Below are 27,012 nucleotides of genomic sequence, written 5' to 3' on the forward strand. Positions count from 1 at the left end.
CAATCCCAGAGAATGAACAGGAGGTGAGGGAGAGCAAAACCCTGCAGGGTTCAGGCATCAGAACTGAAGTTTTCTTTAAGGTGCTCTGACTTCTGTGGGATCCTCTCCTCAATGGCCTGAGTAGAGCAGATTGCTAATTTAAAACACAAAGTTAAGCATTTAAAATAGGATGTGGCCATCTCCTCCCATCAAGCCATTCCTCTGCTTTTCCCATTGTTTAACCATCCAAAACCAATTCCAAAATCCTCAAGCTGATCCTGATGCCTTGTGCAGGCTGCCCCAGAGCAGAGCTGGACAGAGCTACAGAACAAAGCAGGGATTTATTCACAGCATCTCCTCCATGGATGCACCTTGGGCAGCACCAGAGCCCAGCCAGGGCTGCACCCAAGATGAACCAAAATGGCCCCAAAATGCACGGCCGGGCACGGGGGCTGTCCCTGGGATCAGTTCTGCTCCATTTGCACCTTGCAGTTCATTGTCCCATCCCAGCTTTAGCCCAGGCAGTCCCACCCTGCTTGTTTTTCTCTCTCCAGCCCACGGGGTTTGTGCTCCTGGGCTGAGATTTGGGTCATTTGTCCTTGGTCCCCAGCTGGAGCAGGAATTGTTTTGTCTCCCTGCTCTGTGCACAGAGCTCACCATCCCTGAATGTGAACCCAGACCCACACACTAAAGCAGCACAGAACCTGAAAAATAGAAAAGCTCAAACCTGAGGCATCACTGGGATTTTATGAGTTTGTGCAATTAAATGATGCTGTTATGGTTCCAAGCTCAACCTAACCATTCACATGCTGCTTCTCCTGAAATATTTAACGATTAATAGAGTTAAAAGGGCCTATAACCCTTCACGTTGTGTCAGGATGGTGAAGGCAGAAAGGATAAGATCCTACATATCCTCATTTCACATAAACACTTTCTCCATTTTGAATGTGCCCAGTTTTCCTGCTCTGTTGGCAAATGAAAGCAGGAAAAAATGAGTAACAAGCAAAGCAGGCTCTAGAAAAGCATCTTTAACTTGGAGAACAGCTCCTGTTCCAGGAGATTTGGTCCTAGCACAAGAGAAGAGAATTAAAGAACAGTAGTTTGCAGGAAGAAATTAAGACTTGTGCAAATCTCCCAGGAAAAAGAGGCTTCATGCTGCTCTTTTCAGCCAGGTTCCCTTTTATGGGAAAAGCTGAAAGAACAAGAATGCAGCCATTTCTTAACGTAAGATGATATAACAATACATCCACCACACAATTGCATGAGATTCAAATGAGATTTCAGAGAGAAAAAAGAAATTATTCCCAGAAAGTACATTAGGAAATGTAGGAAGGTGTGGAGAAAGGGTGAGGTGAGAAAGGAAATGCAAATAAGGAGATTTTACAATCTAAAGTGGTGCTGGTTTAAAGTATTGCTTTTTTCTCTCAGAAGGAGAAAAAAATTGGATCATTGATGATCCATGGTCAGAGAGCACAGATGGGGTGTGGAGCTGGGCTTGCTGCTAATCTAAGACAAAAAATTATAGAGAAAATTTGAAAGTGCAAATTGTTATCATTCACTTTACCTGAAAATCCACAATCCCATTCTGCTTCCCTCTGACTTGGGGCAGGAGTTTGGAACATGGGTAATTTATCGCAGTGCAGACACAAGAGGTGAAGCATTCCACCTTTTCAGCAGGTGGAGTGGTCTGGGAAGGAGGAGGAGGATGATGATGATGATGATGATGATGATGATGATGATGATGATGTTGATGTTGCCTGAAAGGACAGCAGCAACAGGGCTCTACTTTCCAGCCAGGTTTTCTCAGGAAAGAAGGTTGAAGTATCTGTTGATGTCTGGAGCTGTGCACCTGCCTGTTCACCTGGCAGCTGTTCCAAGCAGGAGTGTGGGAGCTGTTGGCCAACTTCAGCCGAGCCTGGGAGTGGGAAAGCAATGCCAAAATCTCCATCCATGAGGAGAGGGGTGAAGGTGCTGGGAAGTGCCCTAAAGGGGATGGGTATGAGATCAGCCCTGGTTATGCGCCAGAGAGCTGCGGGACACAAACCCTGGTGTTCCCTGGATGCCCCTGTGGTTCTCTCTTTGCCGTGAGGCTAAAGGGAGCCCAGAGCAGCTGTGGCTGCCCCTGAATCCCCAGCAGTGCCCAGGGCCAGGCTGGATGGAACCCCGAGGCCAGATTGGATGGAGCTCCGGGGCCAGGCTGGATGGAGCTCCGAGGCTGGGCTGGATGGAGCTCTGAGACCAGGCTGGATGGAGCTCTGAGACCAGGCTGGATAGAGCTCCGAGGCCAGCCTGGATGGAGCTCCGGGGCCAGATTGGATGGAGCTCCGGGGCCGGGCTGGATGGAGCTCTGAGCAAACGGGGCGAGCGGAACGTGTCCCTGCCCACGGCCCGTGGGGGTTGGCACTAACCCATATTTAAGATCCCTTCCAACCCAAACCCGTTCTACCATTCCGCGATTCCTGCGCGGGGAGGGCGCAGCGCCGGGGTAGGCGGGACGCTCCCGAGGCAGCCGCATCCCGGCGGGAGGGACAGCGCGGGGTATCCATCCATCCCTCCATCCCTCCATCCATCCCTCCATCCCTCCATCCATCCCTCCCTCCATCCACCCCGCGGAGGGGGCGCAGCGGGGGCGGCGCAGGCGGAGCGGGGCCGCCCCCGCGGAAGGAGCGCGCCGCCCCCGCCGCCCCGCGCCGCCCGCAGAGGGCGCTGCTGCCGCCGCCGCCAACTCCGCGCTCCGCTCCGCGCTCCGCTCCGCGCCCGCCGGGCCAGCGCAGCCCCGCTCGGAGCCGCGCACAGCCCCGCACGGCCCCGCTCCGGCCGAGCCCCGCGGCCCCCGGGGGTGGGCGAGCGGGCGTGGGGAATGGAGACGCCCGACAGCATCCTCGGGGCCGTGTGACAGCCAGCGGCGCTCGCACAGCCGGAGCGCACGGAGCCCCGCAGCGCCGGGCAGAGCCGCCCTGCCCCGTCCCGTCCCGCGGGGAGCCGGCATGGAGTGACAGCAGCCGCCAGGTAAGCGGGGCTGCCCTGCCCGAGGGGACGCTGCTGCTGCGCGGGGGATGCTCGGGGTAAGCGGGGTTGCTGCCTGTGCCCTCGCGTTTCTCCATCTCCATCCCCTGCCCCAAAAATCGCCTTTCCCCGAGCCCCCCGATCCCCCCGAGCCCCCCGAGCGGGCACGGCGGCCGTGCCGGGGGATGCGCGGCGCGTTCCTTATGTAACCCGGGGGCGAGCGGCCGCTGCCCGCCGGGCCGGGGGCGAGGTGGCGGCGGCAGAACCGCGGCCGAGGGGGGCTCGGCGGGGCGGCCCCGAGGTCCCCCCGCTTCCCGCTGCCGTCGCTCCCGAGCGGGAGCCCCATCCCTACGCCCTCGGGCAAAAGCGCCGACGGGGCCGGGGCTGCGCCGCCTCCCCCGGCTCCGGGGATCGGTACCGGGAACCGCGTCCCGCCCGGCGGTGCCCGAGCCGGGGAGAACTTCAGAGCGGGGAAGGGGAGAGGAGCAGGGGGACGATGCTGTTTGAGCAGGGGGACGATGCTGTTTGTGCAGGGGGACGATGCTGTTTGTGCCGCTCCCGTCTCAGTTCTCCGGCGGGAGCGGGGCGAGGATGAGCGGAGCCGGGGCCGGGCGGAGAGCGGAGCCCGAGCCGGGATGAGGGGCGGGCACGGAGGGCACAGCCTCCCCCGGGCACACGGGGGTGCTCACGGAGGGGTGCCCGTCTCGTCTTGTTGGGAGGGAGAGCGAGCTCGGTATCACCATGGCGACCTGAGGGAGGAAAGAGATAAATAAATAAATAAGTAAAGGGAGAACTCCCCCCTTCTTCCATTCCCCCCTTCTTGCACTGCCCCCGGCCCTCGCCCTCCCTTCCCGGCCAGGTGCGGTGCCAAAGGTGGGGACAAAGATGCCACGGACAAAAGTTTGGTCTGGTGGTGAAAGCGGGCGGAGAAGGGCCGGGGGAGCGCGGTGGGGAAGGGACCGAAGGTTCGGGGAGCCGGGGGTTCCCGCATCGCCGTGCCCGGAGCGTCTTCTCCGGGAATGTGCCTCGGGGCTTGCTCCTCACGGCTGCTTGGGATGCTTAGGGTGCCTCCCCTTCCCTCACTGCTCCCCGACCTCTCCGACATCCCCGGGGCTCTGCCTGGGGCCGCTCCAGCACCGCGGACAGCGGCCGGGCAGCGCGGGATGCGCGGGGGATGCGCGGCTCGGGGGCTTTGGAACGGGAATTCCGCGCTGGGAAAAGCGGGAGGAGCCCCTAGCGCTGCTAAAATCCCCCCCGAACCGCTCCCTGCTGGCGCCAGGAGCCAGGGGAGGACTCAGGCAGGGCCACCAAACTTTCCTGAGCCGAACGAACGCAGGAGCTGGGAGCAAAGAGGTTAAAAAATGACAGATTTTCCAGCAGCTCGCTCGGGGTTGGTTTTAAGGGCTGTTGTGCAGCGGTTCTCTGTAAGATGTTAGAGGCAACTGCATACCCCAGCAGGACACACACAACACCAGTGAAGGGAGGGAGGGAACTGTGAGAAATGCCCTGCAGAAATTGAGAAATGCCCAACCTCGGCTGCTCTGCCTGCATTTGGGAAACTCGTGGAGAAAAGCACTTTGAGGGAATTCCCAAGCTCAGGGAGCTGTCCCACTGCTGAGGGGCACAGGTGGAGTTTGTGCCGGTCACCTGTGGCCAGCTTATGGCAAAAACCCCTCCTGACAGAGCCCTGCTCTCCTCAGACAGCTGGAACCACTTTAAATAAACAGAAAAAGGGAAAGTGTTGGGTTGGTGATAATGCAGCACCAGGCAGGATGCATTTCTTGCTCTGGTGGGTTGTAAATCACTGGCTCAGCTCACCTGTACCTATCTCGTTCTAGCAGCTACATATGCAGTCATTACCTCAGACCAGGAAAAAATTAGTCTAAGAAAGCAAACAACATAATTAATACTATTCACAGGGGGAGATAGAGATGGATTAGTCACTTTTGGGCTGTTCGCTGTGTCAGGATGTTCGTTTTTCATTAAGCAAAGGAAATTTATTTGATCTTGCCTCGGTGCTGATAGGCAGTAAACTATAGGTACATGGAGAGTTATTGGTTTGGATTCCAGATCCCTGGCCTCTGTGAGTTGTGCTTTAACTATCAGCAATCTATCAAATCACACCAGGACTGGTTTCCTGCTCTGCCTGCCTTCCTTCTTGCTTATAAATTCTCTGTTTCAAAGAATTCTGGAAGAGACAAACACGTAGGTGAGTCCTAGCCGAGTGTGAGAGTTCATTGGGGTTTTTATTTATTCCTGCAATGCCCAGGGTGGGGCTATACTGGAAGGTGTCCCTGATGATCCTTAAGGTCCCTTTGAACCCAAACCATCCTGTGATTCCCTGCAGGCACTCCTTGCTGAGAATAACAAATCCTTTTTCCTTGTAAATCCACATTTTGCCCTAACTCTGCTTCTGGAGCGAACTAATGAGTTAAGCCTTTATGGAAATGGAGAGCTGGATGTTTTAATGCTGGGCCTCCCATTTCCAAGCCTGTCTCCCAGGGAATATGGGGATAAAGGGCTGAGCTGTGAGCACAAGCTGGGGAACTCATTACTTTCCTGTGGGGAAATGAGGAGTAGCAGGAGCCAACTCTTGTTGAGGGCAGCTCCCAAAGCCTTTGCAATACTTGAGGTTATTGATTTCCTTACATAAGGCAGGGCTCCTGCAGCGTCACAACAATGCCATCAGATCGTTACCAAATGATTTTGCCTCATAAGCAAATGAGGAAAGGATTAATTATAGCAACACCAGCCCGAGAGCCCCACAACCACAGCCTCAATTAGAGAAAGGCTCAGCTCCTCGTGGGATTCCTGCCAGTGCATTTGCACCACGTTCACTTTGAGCTCCCCAAGATACACAACTTCACTGCAGAAAAGACTTGTTTTTTTCACAAGCATGTGTTTGGAGCCTTGTTTTGAAGGTGTTTTGTTGAAACCTGGCACTTTTGGAAGGAAAATAAGACCTCTCCTTCAAACTATGTCAGAGAAACAGAATTTCATTTACATTTACATAAAATCCCCATCACAAGGGATATATTCAAGTATTTCACAATAGATTTAGGCATAAGCTTTTTGTTCTTTCTTTCACCTCTCAGGAACTCTGGACACTGTTGGTGTCAGCGTGCACAGTAGGATTACTGTGTTTGTCATGATCTTCTCATGGTATTTTTACATATAAAAACAGTTTTATTCAGGACTTGTCTATATCCTTCTATAAAAGCAATAAGTAAAATAAGGCATATTAACGCTCTCCCAAATAAATTAATTTATGTTATTGCTTGATGCATTGCAAAGATCCCATTTCTATTGCATAATTTCTTTGATTTTCATTGCTGTTAAAAGCTTTTCACCTTGTTCAGTGCTTCCATCACCTTCTTGCTCCAGGATGTTACTTTTTATATGGGACAATGAAGCCCTGGCAGATTTTACAAAGATATAAAGGTTTAGGTTAATGTGTTACATTTATGTGGATGTACAATTTTTACTGGTGGAGGCATTTTGACACTAGAAAACAAGATTCCTAATATATTAAGGGGATATATATATATACACACATACATACATTACATACATATATCCCCTTTTTATATATATATATATATATATAATATATGTATTAAGGGGCTATTAATATATATATAAATAATATATAATGTTATATATTATATATAATATATATTTTATATAATAATACATATAAATATTAATATATTGATTGTGCAGAATGTGATGTTTATGAACAAACCCCAGATTTACCAGGCAGCAAACCCAAAGGAAAAGTTTTAATCTCATTCCAACTTGACTTTCTGGAAGATTTTTTTTGGCTTTCAGTTGCTTGGCTTTTGTAGGTTTTCTCCTGATGCTTTGCTAGAATGCTGCTGATGTTGAAAATACAATTTTTATGTTTTATTAATAGCTGGAATAGAAGTATTGAACAATCGGAGGTTGTTGAATCCAGGGTTTTCCACACAGCGCTGCAATTTTTAATGATGCCCAAGGACTCCTGACAGAGCCTCATGACTGTGTCGTGGAGTCCCTGCCAAAAGGACATCCCAAACCAGCCCACCCCAACCCCACACTCTGCAGGACACCAATGGGATCAGCAGGAGGAAAAACCTCTGTGATCAAAATCCTTGTGAAGGGACTGGAATTTTTCTGTCCTTAGCACGGCAGGTATGGATCCTGCGCCATGAGGAGCCCCAGAGCAGCTTCAACTCCTCCTTGAACCCATCAGCTCCTCCTCATTTCACTCCTCACAGGATGTCCCCCAGGGCCAGGGCAGTTTGGCAGCTGGGCAAACACACCTTGCTTCCATTTGGAGAGCTCATTAAAGTGCATTTTCTGCAGTCTATTCACGAGCTCCTGCATATGGCCAGCAGAACATCCTGTCCTCAGACACAGGACAAAAAAAAAAACAAAGAGGGGAGATTTTCAAGTTCTTCAAAACCAGGCAATTTCTACCCTCAGAGTCACACAATGCCCAGTGAAATTGAAGAATTATAGAGTCAAAGAATGGTTTGGGTTGGAAAGGACCTTAAAAATAATCTTGTTCCAGCTTTAGGGAACCTTCCCTACAGTCCCATCCAGGCTGGCCTTGAACACATTGAAAATCTTCATGAGTGCAAGGGCTCTCCACAGCCCTGACTGCAGAAACCGAAATTTATGCCAGAGGCTGCACAAGAAGCTTTAACATAAGTGCCAAGGGCTGGTCAGAGAAGTTTTTTCTTTTTTTTTTTTTTTTTTTTTTCTGGACTATTACTCAAGAGAGCTTTGAATTAAAAAATAGCCACAAGGCAAAATCCCATTCTGCTGCTATTTTCCAGTTACAACCTGAGGTTAGACATTAATGAATGGTAGCTGGAAGTCTGTATTACAATATCCACCAGTCTTCAGCTGGAAATTATCTACTTCCAAGAAGTATTTACTGTCTTGTCTCACTCTGGTGGGAAAATAACAGAGTCCATCCAAGGGCAGAGCCTGCCTTGCAGCCAGAAATCCTGAACATTTGCGCACACAGCTTGCAATGCACAGGAGTAAATTATGATTCCACAGAGATTTAAGGGTTTTTTTTTTTTTTTTAACCATTTGCATTAATAACTCTGTGTGTGAGTGCAGACAGTGAAGGCTCAAATACTGAAACCAGCGAGCTTCTTATGAATCCTGACTGCCACCTCCCCGCCCTTTCTGGCCATGTCCACAGTGAGGGAGCTCAGCTCAGACTCTGACACCTCTGTGGACATCCACACCTCAGAAAAACCTCTCAGCCCCAGGAAGCCTCTGATTCATCCTAAAACTGAGGCACAGGGTGCCCAGAGCAGCTGTGGAGCCCCTGGATCCCTGGCAGTGCCCAAGGCCAGGTTGGACACTGGGGCTGGGAGCAGCCTGGGACAGTGGGAGGTGTCCCTGCCATGGCAGGGGATGATTTTAAGGTCCCATCCAACCCAAATCATTCTGCTGATGCCGTGTGCAGGCTGCCCCAGAGCAGAGCTGGGCAGAGCTACAGAACAAAGCAGGGATTTATTCACAGCATCTCCTCCATGGATGCACCTTGGGCAGCACCAGAGCCCAGCCAGGGCTGCACCCAAGATGAACCAAAATGGCCCCAAAATGCACGGCCGGGCACGGGGGCTGTCCCTGGGATCAGTTCTGCTCCATTTGCACCTTGCAGTTCATTGTCCCATCCCAGCTTTAGCCCAGGCAGTCCCACCCTGCTTGTTTTTCTCTCTCCAGCCCATGGGGTTTGTGCTCCTGGGCTGAGATTTGGGTCATTGGTCCTTGGTGCCCAGCTGGGGCAGGAATTGTTTTGTCTCCCTGCTCTGTGCACAGAGCTCACCATCCCTGAATGTGAACCCAGACCCACACACTGAAGCAGCACAGAATGTGAAAAATACAAAAGCTCAAAGCTGAGGCATCACTGGGATTTTATGAGTTTGGGGTACAAATATAAATGTAAATGTGAAGTTTTCCATTTGGCTTTGATGCCTGATCCTGATGTGCTCCATGGCTAAAGGAGGTTAGAGACAGTTTGGGTCGGCAGAGTTGCTTCAACAAACCCTTGGATACAGTTCCACAGGCCTGAAGAAACTTCCTCAGTCTTGACTTAATTTCATTTAATTTAATTTCATATCCTTTGACTTGTGTTGGGTCTTTAAATTCAGCTGTGCCTTCAGGAAGAGCAGCCCCAGGTCTGGTTGCCACTGCCACAGCAGTGATGGCATTTCAGAGACAAACACTGGGGATGAGAGCTTTGTGCAGCTGGTCGGGACTATCTCACCTTCCTCTCCTCTCTAGAGACTGTTGGAGGCTGACCTGAGGGAGCCAACGTGCACAGGATATTTTTTTTGGGGACTCTCTGGAGCAGAACACCGGGGCTTGTTTCCTGATGATAGCAAAGTGTTGGCATTTGTGTTGATTTCTCAAAAAAAAACCCAAAACAAACAAAAAACTCTCCAAAAACCCCAAATAACCAACCAAAAAACCCCCCAAAAAAAACCAAAAAAAAATCCCCCAAAACAACCTCCAAAACACTTCTGGACAAGAAAACAATGATGTGCAGATTGAGAGGGTGAAACAGGAGGCTGAGGGAAGGAATGGCATGATGAGAGCCTGCACGAGAGCATCGTTAATTCAATCAACTGTTCTGCAGTGCTTTATCACAACCATCCCTGCTTCAGCCTCTCCAGCTCAGAGCACTTTTGCAGCATTGCAGGAAATCCTCTGCTTTTTTGCTTCCCATTTATAAAAAATAATCTCATTGTGTCTTGTCAATACAGACAACTTTGTCAATGAAAGCAGAGGAGAAATTATCCTGCAATTTTGTATTTATCATAATCAAGAGCAGGGGTTCATTAGAACAATGAGCAATTGTCAAATTATTTCTCAGAGCAGTTGTTTGAAGAATGAGAAAAGGGTATTTCCTACCCTCCTGCTTTTTCTCCCACCATCTCCTGCAGGCACACAGAGCCTGCAGTTTCTATCAGCCTGCCAGATCAATTTCCCATTCCTGAAAAGAAGCATTTATGTTAAATGATTGTAATTAAGAAGTTCCTTACAGCTCAATAGCTGTCTGGACAGGCAGAGGTAATTCCCCATCGATTTCCATGGGGCCAGGTTTCCACAGGAACATCTCCAAAAGGCACTGCCTGCTTTGCAAGCGCAGCTTCCCTGGGCTTCTTGGGGTGTCTTGGAATGGAATCTTGGAATCAATAAGGCTGGAAAAGATCTCAAAAATGATTGTGTCCAAGCTGTGACTGGTCTGCACCTTGTCCCCAGCCCAGAGCACTCGGTGCCACCTCCAGGGGACACCTGCAGGGATGGGCACTGCAAAGCTCCCTGGGCAGCCCCTGCCAAGGCCTGAGCTCCCTTTCCATGGGCAAATTGCTGCTGCTGTCCAACCTGAACTTCCCCTGGCACAGCTTGAAGCCATTTCCCCTTTTTCTGTCCCTGTTCCCTGGGAGAAGTGACCAACATCCCCCTCAGCCTCCCCCTGCTGTCAGGGAAGCAATGAGATCAATGAAAAGAGCAGGGCAGCTCCAAAAAGTGATTTTATTCCATCAAAGACCTCAGGAGGCTTCTGGAGATGCCACAGTGTGCTGCCTCAAGTTTCATGGGATGCCTCTCTAGTATTTAAATCAACATCTCCAGGTGCAGGAGGGGTGGGAGATGAATCCCTGTCTCCCGAGCTCCTTCACAGAACTGTGCCCACTGAACTTCCTTGTGCTGTCCTGCAGCACTCTTCCCCTGTCTGGTTTACAAAAATACCAAGTTTATGTAAAGTCAGGCTTATTTTTATGTCACATTGCTCCTGACACTCTCCAGCTGCAGCCTGAGGTGGCTCAGTGGTCCCAGAGGTGGCCTTGGACTCTCAGAGCTGGAACCAACAGCGGGGACAGGGAGGGCACAGGTGGGCAAGGGAACAGAAGGAGGCACTTTTAATTAATTAAAAACAGAGGCTGCTTAATGAGCTCAGGATTGCCAGCAAGTGCAGCAGGCTGTGGATCAGTTAGGGAAAGGAAAGGAAATTTCAAGGAAATTTCAAGGAAAGGAAATTTCAAGGAAATGGAAGTGGAAATGGGAAGGGAAGGGAAGGGAAAGGAAAGGAAAGGAAAGGAAAGGAAAGGAAAGGAAAGGAAAGGAAAGGAAAGGAAAGGAAAGGAAAGGAAAGGAAAGGAAAGGAAAGGAAAAAAAGGAAAAGAGCTATGCCAGTTTTGGTGTGTTCTCAGTATGCTGCTGGCTTTGTCTGGTACCAGTACAGGAGAGCAGAGCTGTTAGATGAGAAGTAAATAAAATTTAGTTCTCCACTGAATTGGAGCTGGGGGTTATCAAACCTTCACCCAGCAGCACTTGCAGAGGGGAGGAGGAGCAGGAGGCAGCTGGATCCCAGCCCACCAGTGCCACCAGTGTCCTGCAAACTGGGCACATCCCACCCAGCCCACTGCCTCCCCAGCATCTCCAAACCCAGGGCTGCTGTGGCTCTGCACAGGAATCCCAATCCTTCAGGTGCTCCATCATGTTCAATAAACTGGATAGATGTTTGTCTCAGCTGAGTGTCCCACAGGGATGTGAGCAATCCTTGGGAAGCTGCTGGGTTCTGTCTGTGAGGCATAATTACATTAAAGCAGAAAGTGCATCCCAAGCCTTCCACGATTACAAACAAAGCAGTGTCAATCCACCTCCCCCAAACACACCAAAGTTACCGCTAAAACCTGCAAGAGAAACCAGCAGAACATTGTAGTGACCGAGAAAATATTCCATCAATATCTGGAATATTCTAGCGATGGTGGCTGTAATTATGTGTTGGACATTTATAATGTAATTTTTCCTTTTTTTTTTTTCTCGGTAAGAATTTACTTACTGTAGATGTTTTCCACACATTCACCACCACTAAACTTTTCCCTAAAACAGGACTTGAAGATTTAAGGGTAACCCTAAACTTCTGCTGCAGTTCCAAATTCTGGGTCTGGCTGAGTTCTTAATTTCTAGCCAGAGGAAGGAAAGCTAGAAATACAAAAACATAATATAAAAATATAATAATAAAATATAAGATGGTTAAAATTTGGAAGGGGTGGGAAGGAGAAGAGCTTGAGAGAGAAGGAAAAATGGCATTAAAAAAAAACAAACGCTAGAATTGGATCATAAAGGCTCCCATTCCACAGCTCTGTGATGGTTCCCTGGAATTCAGGTGACCTGCAACACCTGGATGTTGCTGATCATTATTTTCTACCCCTTGCAAGTGGCAAATTTGCGGTTTAAGCTACAATTCACTGACCCAATACTACCAGAGCATTTGCCTTCTGGATACACAGAAAATATTTTTCCTTGAATAATTATTTTTAATAAATATAAAAATTTCTCTCCAGAAAAGAATAAGCAGCAAATGCCTGGTATTGACACTCTGCATTTCAGCAGGGTTTGCTCTTCCATGGAATAAGACACAAGGACAGCAGATAATTTACCTCCAGAATTTCAAGACAAATACTACATAAAATCAAAGGAAAAAAAAAATAATAAGAAGAAGAAGAATAAGATGTTTGTAAAGAGTAGAACTCATGTTTTGTTTGTTATTTTGTTTTTAATTCCAGCTGCTTTCAGAAGCCAGGCTGGTGGGTTTGGGCACAACTCAAATATTAGAAGAGAATTTTAAGCAGGAAAATCAGGTAGGGACTTAGAATTACAGCAGAGGAAAAGATTTATGATATTACCATGAGCAGAAATAATAATAACAAAAGAAAGTGGAGGAAGCCTTGCAGGAAATGCTCAGGAATAGTAAAACCCACCAAAGCTGCTACAGAAATAGAATCACAGAAAATATGAGATCTGCTAAATGCATTTTAGTCAAAGAGCATTAAAGTCTCTCCCTTCACTTCAAGGGGTTTCATATCAGACCTTAAATGTAAATTTATTTTAAACAGGCTGGTATGTAGGGGAGAGAGGTCTGACATGCAGCTTCCATTCCTTCAGGCTGCCATCAGAAATATTTGTACAATCCAGCCTCAGGTTTGCTCCTGTTTGTGCTTTTTTGGTGTAAAAGCAGAGCCAGGGAAGGTGATCCAGCAGCACATTCCAGAAACCTCTGCAAATACCCCAAATCCTTTCCCACTGTGATGATTTTAGATTGAGTTTCTCCCATTTGGCCACCACACAAGCACACGGTGCTCCCATGGGGGTTTTGCAGCTCCCCAGGATTAACGAGCCCATTTCCAACAGAGGTGGATGTGCATCAACACAAACATTTGCTGCAGGACCCTGGGTGTTTCTGCAGCATCTTTAATTAAAACCAACCTGCCTTGGGTCCAAAGCGTGGATTTGGGAGTAAATATGAAAACAGATTTCAGAGCAGCTTATTTTAAAATTAATGGCTGTTGGCACCTGTGTGGAACGTCAGTCAAGAGTGGTCGAGGTGAGCGCAGCTGAAATGGTGAAATAAAAATATTAAGCCATCTGTTATGTTTTACATGTTATTTTTAGAAATGCAGAATAAAGACAGAGTTATTCCTACTTCCCCTTAATGAAGTTTTCCAGAAATAAGTCGTGCACTAAGGGGCTCTTGACAATTTATGGCAGTAACCAGTCCATAAAAAGCCCATTAAAAGGCCAAGTGATGTTCAAGCCATCAAATGTGTAGGCAGGGCCACCCCATAATTTTCAAGACAAAAACCAGCCCAGGAGCTGGGCTGTGCAGTAAGGAAACAGTGGCAACTGAAATGGCAAGAAAAATCTTCATTTTGTTCTTGAAAACAACGCCCCAGGCACCCTCCTTGTGAGCAGAAGAGGGAGAAAAACCCAACTTCACTGTTTGCAAATTACACAGAGCAAGAACTTGAAATTTCCACAGCAATTTCTGGCTTCAGGTGAATTTCTCATTCCAATGAAATCTGAAGTTGAGTGAGGCTGGACCCAAAGCACACATTCCACATTTCATCACAGTCACAGTCTAAAAACTGCATTTTTATTTTTGTGAGTTGACCTCAGATGAATTGACCATCATTAGTGAAGATGAATCATCAGGAAAAACCACAGGAAAAAAAAATAAAACAACAAAACAGAACCCCACACACACAAAAAAAAGAAAAAAAACCTAAATTTCTCCAGTTCTAAATGTAATTATCAAAACCACACTCAATAAATTAGAATTAGCACTTCTGCTCAAGCTCACACACCAATGTGGGAGGCAAAAAGGAGGGGATTGGTGTAGTTTGATGCAGCTGGATGAACATGAATTAATGATTAGTGGAGAGGTCAAAATTAGAACTGTTAGAACTAAAAGTTAAAAAAAAGTTTGAAAAGTTTCTCTCCCCAAATAGAAATGTTTATAAAATTTATTGGAAAACCAAGTGCTTTACCTTTATACTGCCTGTGACTCTTTCCTCTGAGCCAATAATCAAGGATTTAATTATGTACAAGGAGATAATCCTGTGACTTCCCAACTTCCAGGATTTGGTGCATGTGGAAAGAGTCTTGTCCAGTGTATGAGCATTTATTACTCTAATTTAACACCTCTCAGGGATCTTAAATTAGCTCAGGAAAAAAAAAAATTACAAATATAAGAATTATTATATAATTTCACAGAATTATGGAAAAATAGATTGGGAGTTCTGGAGTCCTTCACAGGTGCCAAGAATGGAATAATCCCATTCCTCAGCCATTTGTTCCCAAAACATCCCAGTGCACGTTCATCCTTCACTGCTGGAGGTTGCACAGCTGATCCACGTGAAGCTGGATCTTTGTGGAACTCCCAGATTTTATCCCAGGGTGGTTCCCAGCCTGGATTGATGCTTGGGCTGCTCTTTGCCAGCTGCAGGACTTGGTGGGGTTTTTGTTGAATTTCATGAGGTTCCTTACACCAGTTTTTCATTTTTGGCTGAGTGACATCCCCGTGCATCTGTGGTGGTGTTTGCAGGGGTCCCAGGATGAGGGAAGAGATGAGAATCTTGACTCCATGTTTTAGAAGGCTGATTTATTATTTTATGATATATATTGTATTAAAAGTAAATGATATATTAAAACTATACTAAAAGAATAGAAGAAAGGATTTCATCAGAAGTCTTGAAAGGAATAGAAAATAGTGGAATGATAATAAAATCTTGTGGCTGACCAGAGAGTCTGAGACAGCTGGGCTGTGATTGGCCATTAATTAAAAACAACCATTAAAAACAACCAATCCCAGATGCACCTGTTGCATTCCACAGCAGCAGATAATCATTGTTTTTCTTTTCCTCTGAGGCTTCTCAGGAGGAAAAAATCCTGTCAAAAGGGTTTTGCATAAAATATGTCTGGGACATGCGTCCTCTGCTCCTCCCAGTCTGGGGTCAGCTGGAGGCTGAGATTCCTTTGGTGCCCCAAAAGGAACCAAAAGGGGCACCAGGAGCTGTGAGGATTGAATCAGCAAATCCTTCAAAGGCCAAGCCCACTTCCCACTCCTCCTTACAGTCCGTCCATCCATCCATCCATCCATCCATCCATCCATCCATCCATCATCCTTCCATCCATCCATCATCCATCCATCCATCCATCATCCATCATCCCCCATCCATCCATCCATCCATCATCCATCCATTCATCATCCATCCATCCATCCATCATCCATCCATCCATCCATCCATCCATCCATCCATCATCCATCCATCCATCCATCCATCCATCCATCCATCCTTCCATCTATTGGAATATGAATCCCAATATTATCAGTTAGATGGTGCCTGGGCCAGTCTGACCCTCGCTGCTGGGCCAAAGGCAGCAACTGTGGTGTAAATCACCCCAGAGATACCTTGGCTGCTGGAGATTGCAGCTGGGCACTGAGCAAGTCCAGGCTTGTCAGGAACTCCGTTTACCTCAGGAGAAAGGCTTCTGGCGATGGTGAAGAGAAAAAGGAGAGGATTCCGCTGGAGAGTTTAATGTCCAGAAGTTTATTCCATGGTTACAGAGGTCTGGACGGGAGCAGCTGCTCCAGCAGAATGACGAGCACATGGCCTGATCACTTTTTTAAGCTCCTGGGGCGGGGGGAGTGGGGGGGACAGGTGACCACCAACCAGGTGAAAGGGGCGGGGTCTCAAGGGACGAGGGACACCTAGACATAGGCCAATGACCCCTGGGCATAGGGGCATCTTTTGAACTTGACCAATCACAGGATGCCTTGCTGGAATGTTAAGCCTGATTGACACAACACACTAAGCAAGGGGGCGAGGGGGAAGGGAGAGGCATATAGGCACACCTGGGAAAGGGACCCAGAAGCTTAAGACACACCACAACATCCATCCATCATCCATCCATCCATCCATCCATCATCCATCCATCCATCCATCATCCATCATCCCCCATCCATCCATCCATCCATCCATCCATCCATCCATCCATCATCCATCCATCCATCCATCCATCATCCATCCATCATCCATCCATCATCCATCCATCCACTCCATTTGTCCTTTTTTGGCCAGCAAAACTGTGGGATAATGCTGAAAATCTTGCTAAAAACTGGATGTTCTGCCCTCACCCACAGACCCAGACATTTTGGGGTAAAAATCTGTCAGATTGGCCAGCCATGGATAAATTCATTGCCTGGAAAGGCAATAAATTGTGGGATCCCCATCCCTGGAGGTGCCCAAAGCCAGGCTGGATTTTTCTTGGAGCAGCCTGGGACAGTGGAAGTGTCCCTGCCCATGGCGGAGGTGGGACTGGATGAGTTTAAGGTCTCTTCCATCCCAGAATATTCCATTATTCTGCATTCTTCAGTTCTAAATCCAAGTTGGCTGTTCCTGACCGTGTTCTTGTATTTCATCTTTCTGGAAAATAGATTTTTTTGAGAATATATTCGCCAGTTTTCCCAAGGAGTTAAGGAAAGTTAATCAGCCCCTTGTTCCCTAAAACCACCTTTTTATTTTCCTTAAAAGGACAATAAATCATTTCCCTGTTACAGCCACAGGGGAATTGTTTATGTAGTTTGGCTTTAAACATTCGTTATTTTAATTTTCAGATTTCATAATTCCTTCCACTTGGAACATCCTTCGGTCTCTTGGTGCTAACTTGGCTGATTCTCAGGGTATAACTTGATTTTCTGAGCGAACAGTCCATCACTGGATGATTTCTTGGCAATCTTTTTCAGATTTGTGTCACATTTCTGGAAGGTTTATATTTCATTTCTAAAGCCTTCTCATGCAGAGAGTGGGTGCGCAGCATCCCAGCCCAGGAATGGGTTTGGAATTTTCCTTTGTGGAGTCTTATATTTATGAAATCCTGCCCTCACTAAATATTTTAATTCTATCCTCTCCAGGTGCACCTGCACTGGAATAGGAGTAATTTGAGAAAATTTCAAGTAATTTGCAACAAAATATTTTAATATTGTCAAGAAAATTAAAATTAAATATTAATATATTTGAATATAAAAATATTTTAGTAATATAGTCAATAAAATATTTTAATCACTCACTTGGCAAATATTTTAATATTGTCAAGAAAAATAAAATGAAATATTAATATATTTTAATATAAAATATCTTAATAATATGGTCAATAAAATATTTTAATCATTCAGTTGGCAAATAGTTTAACATTCTCACTAAAAATAAAATAAAATATTAATATATTTTAATAATATAGTCAATAAAATATTTTAATCACTCAATTGGCAAATATTTTAATGTTGTCAAAAAAAATAAAATAAAATATATTTAAATATAAAATATTTTAGTGATATAGTCAATAAAATATTTTAATCATTCAATTGGCAAATATTTTAGTGATATAGTCAATTAAATATTTTAATCACTCAATTGGCAAATATTTTAATATTGTCAATAAAAATAAAATAAAATATTAATATATTCTAATATTAAAATACTTTAATAATATAGTCATTAAAAGATTTTAATCACTCAGTTGGCAAATATCTTAATATTGTCAATAAGAAAAAATAATATATTTAATATAGAAATATTTTAATAAAATAGTCAATAAAATATTTTAGTCATTCAATTGGCAAATATTTTAATATTGTTAATAAAAATAAAATATTGATATATTTTAATATATAAATATTTTGATAATATAGTTAATAAAATGCTTTAATCACTCTATTGGCAAATATTTTAATATTGTAAATAAAAATAGAATTAAATAGTGATATATTTTAATATAAAAATATTTAAATAATGTAGTCAATAAAATATTTCAATCACTCAATTGGCAAATATCTTAATATTTTCAAGAAAAAAAATTAATATATTTGAATATAAAAATATTTTAATAATATAGTCAATAAAATATTTTAATCATTCAATTGACAAATATTTGTTGTGTGAGCAGTTCTGCACTGCCAGAGCCCACTGAGATCACACAATTCTCCGGGAATTTTGCTTTAGTTACTTCTGAGCCCTCCTTGTTTGCTTGTGATATTTCCAAGTGGATATTTTTGATATTTTTGATCTCAGCCAAACATAAAAGGTGGCGGCTGCTTTTGAAGTGACTGAGAGTTTCCCAACTCATTTCAGTGGAATAAATTGAAACCCTTAATTACATTTTGTCATCTCCATCAATCTTTGTGGAAGAACTTCCAGCGCAGTGGTATTTTCCTCATAGGCATATCCTTGTGGGATAATAATTGAAAATGTGAATTAACTGCATTAACTATCACATAATAAGGGGTTTTTTTTCCTAACACAGTCAAATTTCTGATTGACTTACACTGCTGCAGCAGTGACTTGAATTAAACAGCTGCCATTTTGCCATTAAAACCAGAGCAAGGAGTTCTGAAACAAATAAATCCTTGCTCCACTCTGCTTTTTGTACAAACTGTTTTCTCCAGTTTCTCTCTCAGCTTCATGACTACAGACATCTCTAGACTGTGCCAAAGGCATCAGAGCTCTTTCAGGTGCTGAAATAAACGAAATATTCATTATTTACTCCCCCTCAAGTGGCTGATCTTTGCCTCACCTTCTTTTCCCTCTGCTTCTTATATCTGCAGCAAAATAAAAAGAAAAAAAAAAAGAAAAAAAAAAGAAAAAAAAAGAAAAAAATTTTTTTTTTTCCCATTCAGTTTTTCAAGGCTGCTGAACAAAGCCCTTTATCCCCACTGTGCCTCTGAAAATGTGCCATAGTTACCTTCCACACTGGGATGGATTTCCCACACCTCTCCTGAAGGTGTTCTTGCCTTTTCCACAAGAAATATTAATGACAAACCTCAGGCTTATAAAAGCATGTTAACAAATGGGTGAATTATCCTGTTCTGAGGAGCAGGCAAATTTTAATTTGCTCCAATTAGAAGGGAGTAAATTCCATTCTTTAGCACAAACCTTTACCTGTTCTGGAATGGTTGTTGTTTCCCCAATGGATAAATATTCTGTCTCCTACTGGAATGATAAATTTTGTCCTCAAAATATGAGGACAAAATATTTTGTCCTCAAAATATGAGGCTGAGGGGCTAAGAAGCACTGAAAGCCCTTCAGAACACAAACCACAGGCAGGCAGAAAATGCCATTTTCTAAACAGAAAAAAAAAAACAATTAACCCTAATTAACCTGTGCCCCTCCTACAGGCAAGGGGCCAAGATGAAAGAACAGAGTCCTCACTAAAAAATAAACACAAGGGGAGTTTATTTTAGGGAAGAAACCTGTGGCATCAGGACAGGGACCTGGAGGGTGACACCGCAGGGCTCTGTTTATCCTCCCTCAGATCCATCAGAGTCTGGGAGCCCTCAGTGGACTCGCATCCTCTGCAAAACCAAACCATGGCTCTCTGCTAATTTCCAGCATTTTGAGCTCTTGAGTAGCATCTCAAAAAGGAGCTTTTCTCCTGCCTCTAGCAACTCCCACAGAAAGAGGAACATTTGGAGCTTAGCACGGCTCCAGGAGATGCAGCACACGGCATCTCCCAGCTCCACAGCCCTGACAGAGCCAGGAAAAGAGGATTTGATGGAAAGAGATGCAAGAATTCCATGGCCAGCTCCTGTAAATATCCCCTGTTTGCACCAAAGAAAAATCTCATGTTTAGTACCCAGTTATCCACGTTTTTATCAGGTCACTGGATGAAATCCTTGAGCTGCAGCAGCTCAGATGCACATTTTGCCTGGCACAGTGATCCCCTAATCTGAATAACCCAAATTAAAGCACTTTGTCCTTTTAGCTGCCACAAACTGAGGCTGTTCACCTTCCTGGTGGGATTCAGGGCTCCATCCCACTGCTCCTCATGGAGCAGCTCCTGCCTCTCCAAGCTGCTGCAGCATTACATAACCAGCCCTGAGCAAAAGCTGGAGCAAAACCCAGCTCAAGAGCCCAGCTCAAGAGCCCAGCTCAGCCCTGCCACATCCAGGTGTCCCCTGGGAGAGAGGCACAAATTCAGGGCTGACAAATTCCCCCTGGAATTGCAGGGCTGGGATGGAGGGAGGAGGGAATGATGTGCAAAGGGCAGAGCCCAAGGGAATGCAGCACCTTTGTAATGCTGCTCATATTCCAGGGAAGGGTTTCAGGCTCTCCTTCAGGAGGGGTGTGAATTTCTCCCAAGGTACCTGAACAGGGATGAATAGAAAACATTAATTGTGTAGCAATACTTACTATTTTTTAAAATCCCACTATTCAGCATGCACACAAGGCCTTCAGTGCTGGGCATACAGAGCATGGAACAAATGCAGCGCAAAAACTTCATTTTTACCCAAACTTCAGTGTGGTGCTGTTTCCTGGAGAATTATTCCTACCAAGAGACAGGATGGATTTTCCACATCCCTCCTGAAGGTGCTCCCTTTTCCTCAAGAAATATTAATGATAAAGCTCAGGCTTATAAAAGTATGTTAACAAGTGAGTGAATTATCCTGTTTTGAGGAGTGGATAAATGTTAATTTGCTCAGATTAGAAGGGAGTAAATTCCATTCTTTAGCACAAACCCCCACCTGTTCTAGAACACTTGTTGTTTCCCCACTGGATATGTATTTTGTCTCCTATTGGAATGATACATTTTGTCCTCAAAATATTTCAGAGACAGGAAAACACTCACAGTAACACTGCTGTGCAGCTTTCAGAGCCCAAGTTAGCAGTTCTCTAAAAGAAAATGTCCCACCTTTAATTCACCCCAGGACTCAGTGTCTGCCTTAAAACAAAGCAGCAGAATTCATTTGGAATAAATGTTCAGCAAGGCACTGCCTCAGCAGCTCCCAAAAGCTACAAAATACAAGTTACAGGATGAAATTTTGAATATAACATGTTGTGTTTAAGTTAAATTTAAGAGCATCACAATGTACATAACCAAGACAGGTTAACACAGGACACAGTAAATCACAGAATGACAGAATCCCAGGATGGTTTGGGTGGGAAGGAACCTCAAAACCCACCCAGTGCCACCCCTGCCGTGGCAGGGACACCTCCCACTGTCCCCAGTGTCCAACATGGCCTTGGGCACTGCCAGGGATCCAGGGCAGCCACAGCTGCTCTGGGAATTCCATCCCAGCCCCTGCCCACCCTGCCAGGGAACAATTCCTCATTGCCAGTATCTGATCTGAACCTTCTCATTCAGTTTGAAGCCATTCCCTGTTGTCCTGTCATCCATGAAAAGTAACTCTCCATCTTTCTCTCTCTCTATCCCTTCATCATCTTCAGATGATTGCAAAGCTTTTGCCACAGAACCAGCACAGAGGAAGAGGAGGGAGGAATTTGGGCATCTTCATCTTTGAGATACTTTGGTGTGGCATTTGGGGATGTGGGTTTGTGGTGGCCTTGGCGCTGGTGGGGAATGTTGGGCTGGGTGACCTTGAGCATCTTTTCTAACCCAAGTGGGTCTGAGTTTCCAGGTGTGTGCAAACAGCAGAGATTTTGGGAAGGGCCTGGAATCAAAGCCATGCTTAGAATCACTCATTAAAAGGTTCTAAGTGGGATGAAGTCAATCCATTGAATGTTGCAGACATCTTTTTATGAAAAATCCTTTTCTTAGGATTTTTCCTCCTGAGAAGCCGAGAGACCTCAGGAACAAAATGGAAACATTGATTATCTGCTGCTGTGGAATGCAACAGGTGCATCTGTGATTGGCCTCATGTGGTTGTTTCTAATTAATGGCCAATCACAGTCAGCTGGCTCGGACAGAGAGCCCCAACCACAAACTTATTTTTTTCATTCCTTTCTATTCTTAGCTTAGCTAGCCTTCTGATGAAACCTTTTCTTCTATTCTTTTAGCATAGTTTTAATATAATATATGTCATAAAATAATAAATCAGCCTTCTGAAACATGGAGTCAGATCCTCATCTCTTCCCTCAACCTGAGACCCCTGTGAACACCATCACATGTTGACCAAATCTGATTATTCCCAGAATTCCCAGAATTCCCAAAGGTTGGAAAAGGCCTTCAAGATCATGGAGTCCAACCCAGCCCCAACACCTCAGTTTTATTCCCCTTCATTTCCTGTATTTTTGCATCAGCACAGCCACCAGCTGAGATGATCAGGATAAGCAGTTCCTGGTGCAATCCTGGCACAGAAAGTTTGTCCTGTGCTTTCCCAGACATGTTTTGCACAGGGAAGGATCCAACACAAGTGCCAGGTAGTGGCAGGAGAGGAGAGGAGCAAGGTGATAACACACTGGGGGTTGAAAATAGATCACTGACCTAAAAGGATCAGAATTTAAAATCTCTTGTGAGCAATTGGAAGAACCCTGCAGATTCCAGGAGCTGTCATTTGTAGGGATTTGGGGGAATTTTGTGGGAAACTGCAGCAGCTGGGGAAAGCTGTCCCCCAGAGAAAGGGCACACTCAGTGGAATCCAGATCAAGTATTAAAAGATAAGAGATTAACTGAGATAAGTAAAGAATTTCACACTGACCTCCCAGGAACAAAACACACAGTGCCATAACATTAAAGATAATTTCTGAAGGAAATAGGGGTTAACACTGGAAGCCAAGAAACAAAGAGAAGTTCAGCCTGGAAGAGGCAACAGCAATAGCAAGGAATTAATCTTGAGGAGATCAGTAGCAAGAGGAAGTTATGGGAGAATTTTATCCCACTTCTCAACAGTAAGGAAAGCTACAGATGACATTTAGTAGGATAAAGAGTATTTTTTTTTTTTTTTTTTGTGGATTTTTGCACTGGAAAGGGCTGTGGTGAGCAAGGAACTACTCAACTCGAGAGGGATGATCCTTCCCTATAACTGGAGAGGACATAACATAAATCTTGATGTTCTTAAAGCAATTAAACCTGAAGAACACACTAAAAACCGGTTTGAGACAACATCAAGTCTATCTCAGAATTCATGGGGAATGAGGGAAATACCAGCAGGCTGGAGAGAGCACATGTGGTGCCTGTCTTAAATGTGAAGGATGCTTGGCAGAAAAAGGAAAAGAAACTGGTGAATTATGGACCACTCACCTTAAATTAAGCTCTTTAGAAACGTAAAAACTGCTGTAAGCACCAGGAAATAAAAGCCAAAATGGCTTTATCAACAGCACATTGCATCAAAGCTGCCTCATTTCATTCCACAGTAGATCAACACAGGCTAAGAAAGAAGCTGGGGAGGGTCATATATTTTGATTTTATTAAGATGTTACACCATCTGCCACAGGGTTCTAGTCAGGAAGCAGGGAAATCTGGTCCAGGAGAAATTACCTTCTCATGGCTATAAAATTAATTGTAAAACATGCCAAGGAGGAGTTACCAGGGGTGCAGTGACAGCATGGAAGGATGTGGCCAGTTGGGTTTGCAGAGTGCCCAATTCTGTCAGGTAAAATAATGGTTTTTGTATTTTAGAGGGTAAGTTTAGCATCCAAAATGATCTCAACAAAATGAAGAAAAGTCTGAAAAAACAGGCTCAACTCTAATAGCCACACAGATTATTGCCCTAAAACAGAGCTAATTGGCTACAAACACAAATAACAAAAAACCAAGAATAATTGGCCACAATAACAAAGGACCGGAAACAGGCAGAGAACAAAATTCCCAAATACGCTCTAGATCTCTCATACTCCACCCTGGAATGCGTGAATCAGGCCCAGGAGAGGCAGAGCATCCCACTCCTGAGAACAAGGATCCAACACCTGCCTTTCTCCGTGCCTGATGACTCCTCACCACCACAGAGCCTCCACTTTAAATTCTTCCAAAGTTGTTGGGCATTGCTCTGAGCCAAACCTCAAGGTGTTCAGCACTTCAGGAACACGGGGCAGATGTTTTATCAAGCTGCTGGTGGGCTCCAACAGCCTGGTTGTGTCTGCCAGGAGCAGATCCTGAGGGAGAAGGGAACTGGAGGAGGAGGAGGAGGAGGAGGAGAAGGAGAAGGAGAAGGAGAAGGAGAAGGAGAAGGAGAAGAGGCCTTTGCCAAGGAAAGGCCTTTCTCTCTCACTGAAGGGGTACTGGGGACAGACAAAGGTGATACAGAGACTCCATCATGAGAAGGCATGAAAAGCACTTTATTATTAGAAATCCACATTTCTTATGGAAACAATGGTGGAACTAAGATCTGATTTGCCTTTAGGAATCTTTTCTCACCTATTGGTCAAGAAGGGACAGCAGGCAGGAGCTTCACTGAGGTTGCCAGCTCCCCAAAACCCACTCTCATTCACAAGTTCTTTAATAATGGCTGATTTGTTCTATTACAGAATGAATTATTTATTTAATAGACACAAAACTAACAGGCACAAGACTAAAATAAACTGAATACTACACAGGAATAAAGACAAAACGAAAACTACTAGTCGATATATACAGCATGAGGTTAAAGGTAGCTATTAAAGAATTAGTAAAGTACCTATTAAAGCTAGTCAAGAAATAATATAACTTAGAGAAATCCATCAAATTCCTACCCTCACTAAATATTTTAATTCTGTCCTTTCCGTGTGCACTTGCACTGGAATAGGAGTAATTTGAGCAAGTTTTGAGTCATTTGCAACAAAATAAAGGTCAATAAAAGAGTTTAATCAGTCAGCTGGTAAATGTGTCTTACCATCCAATTGTTGGAGGGGCACACATTGAGATCCTTTCCCTCAATTCCTAAGACAGAAACCACAGAATCTGTGTTCAGGCTTTGGGGAGAAGTCTTGAACACTTTTGGGGTGTGTGTGTGTGTAGAAGGCTTCTGCCTCTGTGATAATTCGTGTGACTTTTACAGTTTGTAAAACAGTGTCTCTCAGTCAAGAATATTTATTTTTCTTTTATCTCTTCCCACATCTGCTCTCTCCAGACTAAGATGTTGATTCTAGTAGGGACCTGACCCCTTTTGGCACAGAGACGACCCCTTTGGGCCTTCCAGCCCTGGGTTATCTCTCCATTTCTGCACCAACCATCTGAGCAAGGGAACAGCACTAACAGAGCTGAGGTACTCCAAAAAACCCCACACTCAGTGAATTTGTTGCATTAATTTCCACCACGTTAATGACAAATGCTAAAGTAGTTTAACCTACTTGTGTGCATGTCAAAAAACAGACTTACAGAGCAGCACATTGGTTGGCATATTTTGCCCACTTGTTTGTTGTTTTGTTTTGTGTTTTTTTCTGGCTTATAAATCAAGAAAACAGATAAAATCCCATTAAGTTCCTGTGCATCACGAAGATACTGAAATTGCAATGACAGAGCATTTTATTTGCTAAACATTCGAAGACAATTTCACAAATGGGGCAAATAAACCAAGGCACAGTGAGCTAGAGAGGGGAGAGCAGCCCTGCCACAGGAAGAGCCTAAATGACAACACCAAAATTCCCTTTTCCTGAGGTGCCTGCTGCTGGTGGGCTGGGGAAAGCAGCGGAGCACAGAGCACAACACCCCAAACCCCTTGCAGGGCTTTCCAGCCAGCAGAATGTTCCTCTCTGCTTTTTGGGCAGCAATCACAAAAAGCAGATGTTACACTCTGCTGATTTTTGTCACTGGCACGCGTCCCCCTGGCAGGATTTGAGCAATGTTGGCATCCTTGAGCAGCTGGGCAGCAAAGCTGCTGCCTTCCCTCACACAATGCCAGCCTGAGCAACCTCTGAGCCTAAACCCTCGCTCCTTTGTGCTCTGGGTTTTTTGGCAGCCTTCTCCTCCACTCCCCCTGCTCAAACGTGGTATTCCCCACTCCTTACACAGCCTGGGATGTGTCCTTACTGCAGCAAAAGTGCTGGTGAAAAATAGATGTAAAATCCATGACACTCCTTTAGTTTTCACCGCAGAAAGACCTTCAGAGTTGTCATTGTGTTTTAACTTCTCAGGATCTTTTTTGAATTCAAGCTTCATCAATAAAGCAGGAAAAAGACTTAAGTGTGATGCATTTTACCTAATACACAGCTTTACATAAAATGCTGAATAATTCTGACATTAGACACACAATTTGAAAGTGAAAATTGCGGTCAGTGGCAATAAATCATTTGAAGAATGAGTGCTATTAAATCCAGCATTGATGGGTGGAAGGAGAAAAATGATGCCTTATGTATCACAGCTTCTTTTGCTGGAAGCTAAATATGATGTCTTCTGTGGAAAAAAAATAAAATAAAACCCTTAAACAAACATAAGAATGATCTACCTATTGGTCAAGTGCACAATATTAGGAATGTCACTGATAGAATGTAAAAAATAAAAATATACACCTGGTTAGGCATCAGATGTCACTTTTCCTGTGTTTTAGAAGAAAGACAGGAAGACAGGGAAAGAAAGAAAGAAAGAAAGAAAGAAAGAAAGAAAGAAAGAAAGAAAGAAAGAAAGAAAGAAAGAAAGAAAGAAAGAAAGAAAGAAAGAAAGAAAGAAAGAAAGAAAGAAAGAGAAAGAAAGAAAGAAAGAAAGAAAGAAAGAAAGAAAGAAAGAAAGAAAGAAAGAAAAAGAAAGAAAAGATCCAAAACCAAAGTTTGCTTGTGAGATCACAAAATAAAATACTAGATAATAATACAGAATGTAAATCCTCTGCAGCAGAAAATTGGAGATGCACTCAGCAACTGGAGAAGAGAGTCATGATTTGAAGGAGAAAGGGAAAAGCTGCATGGAACAGTGTTTCAATACACTGCAATGGTCCAAATTTGCCATAATTTCCAGATATCTTCATCAAAATCAGCCATGTAAGTCCTACCAGCAGTCAAACACTGAGGCATGCAGGGTGAGTTGGGCTGG

At 44.7% G+C, this 27,012-nt stretch overlaps 1 protein-coding gene across 2 annotated transcripts in view; it reads left to right on the forward strand.

The window, feature by feature from the left end:
• The first annotated feature begins 2,789 nt into the window (after positions 1-2,789).
• Positions 2,790-27,012, forward strand: part of KCNJ6 (potassium inwardly rectifying channel subfamily J member 6) — a 168,671-nt gene continuing 144,448 nt past the window's right edge. Inside the window, exon 1 of one of the 2 annotated variants that reach the window (XM_054290022.1) lies at positions 2,790-2,988. The gene's annotated coding sequence lies outside the window, so the exon portion shown is untranslated. The remainder of the gene's footprint in view (positions 2,989-27,012) is intronic. The other variant, XM_054290021.1, reaches the window with a different exon arrangement.

The sequence above is a fragment of the Melozone crissalis genome, unplaced genomic scaffold (genome assembly GCF_028551555.1).
Source record: "Melozone crissalis strain CALT ecotype California unplaced genomic scaffold, PUWL_Pcris_2 ptg000075l_1, whole genome shotgun sequence".
In the NCBI taxonomy this organism is placed as follows: Eukaryota; Metazoa; Chordata; class Aves; order Passeriformes; family Passerellidae; genus Melozone; species Melozone crissalis.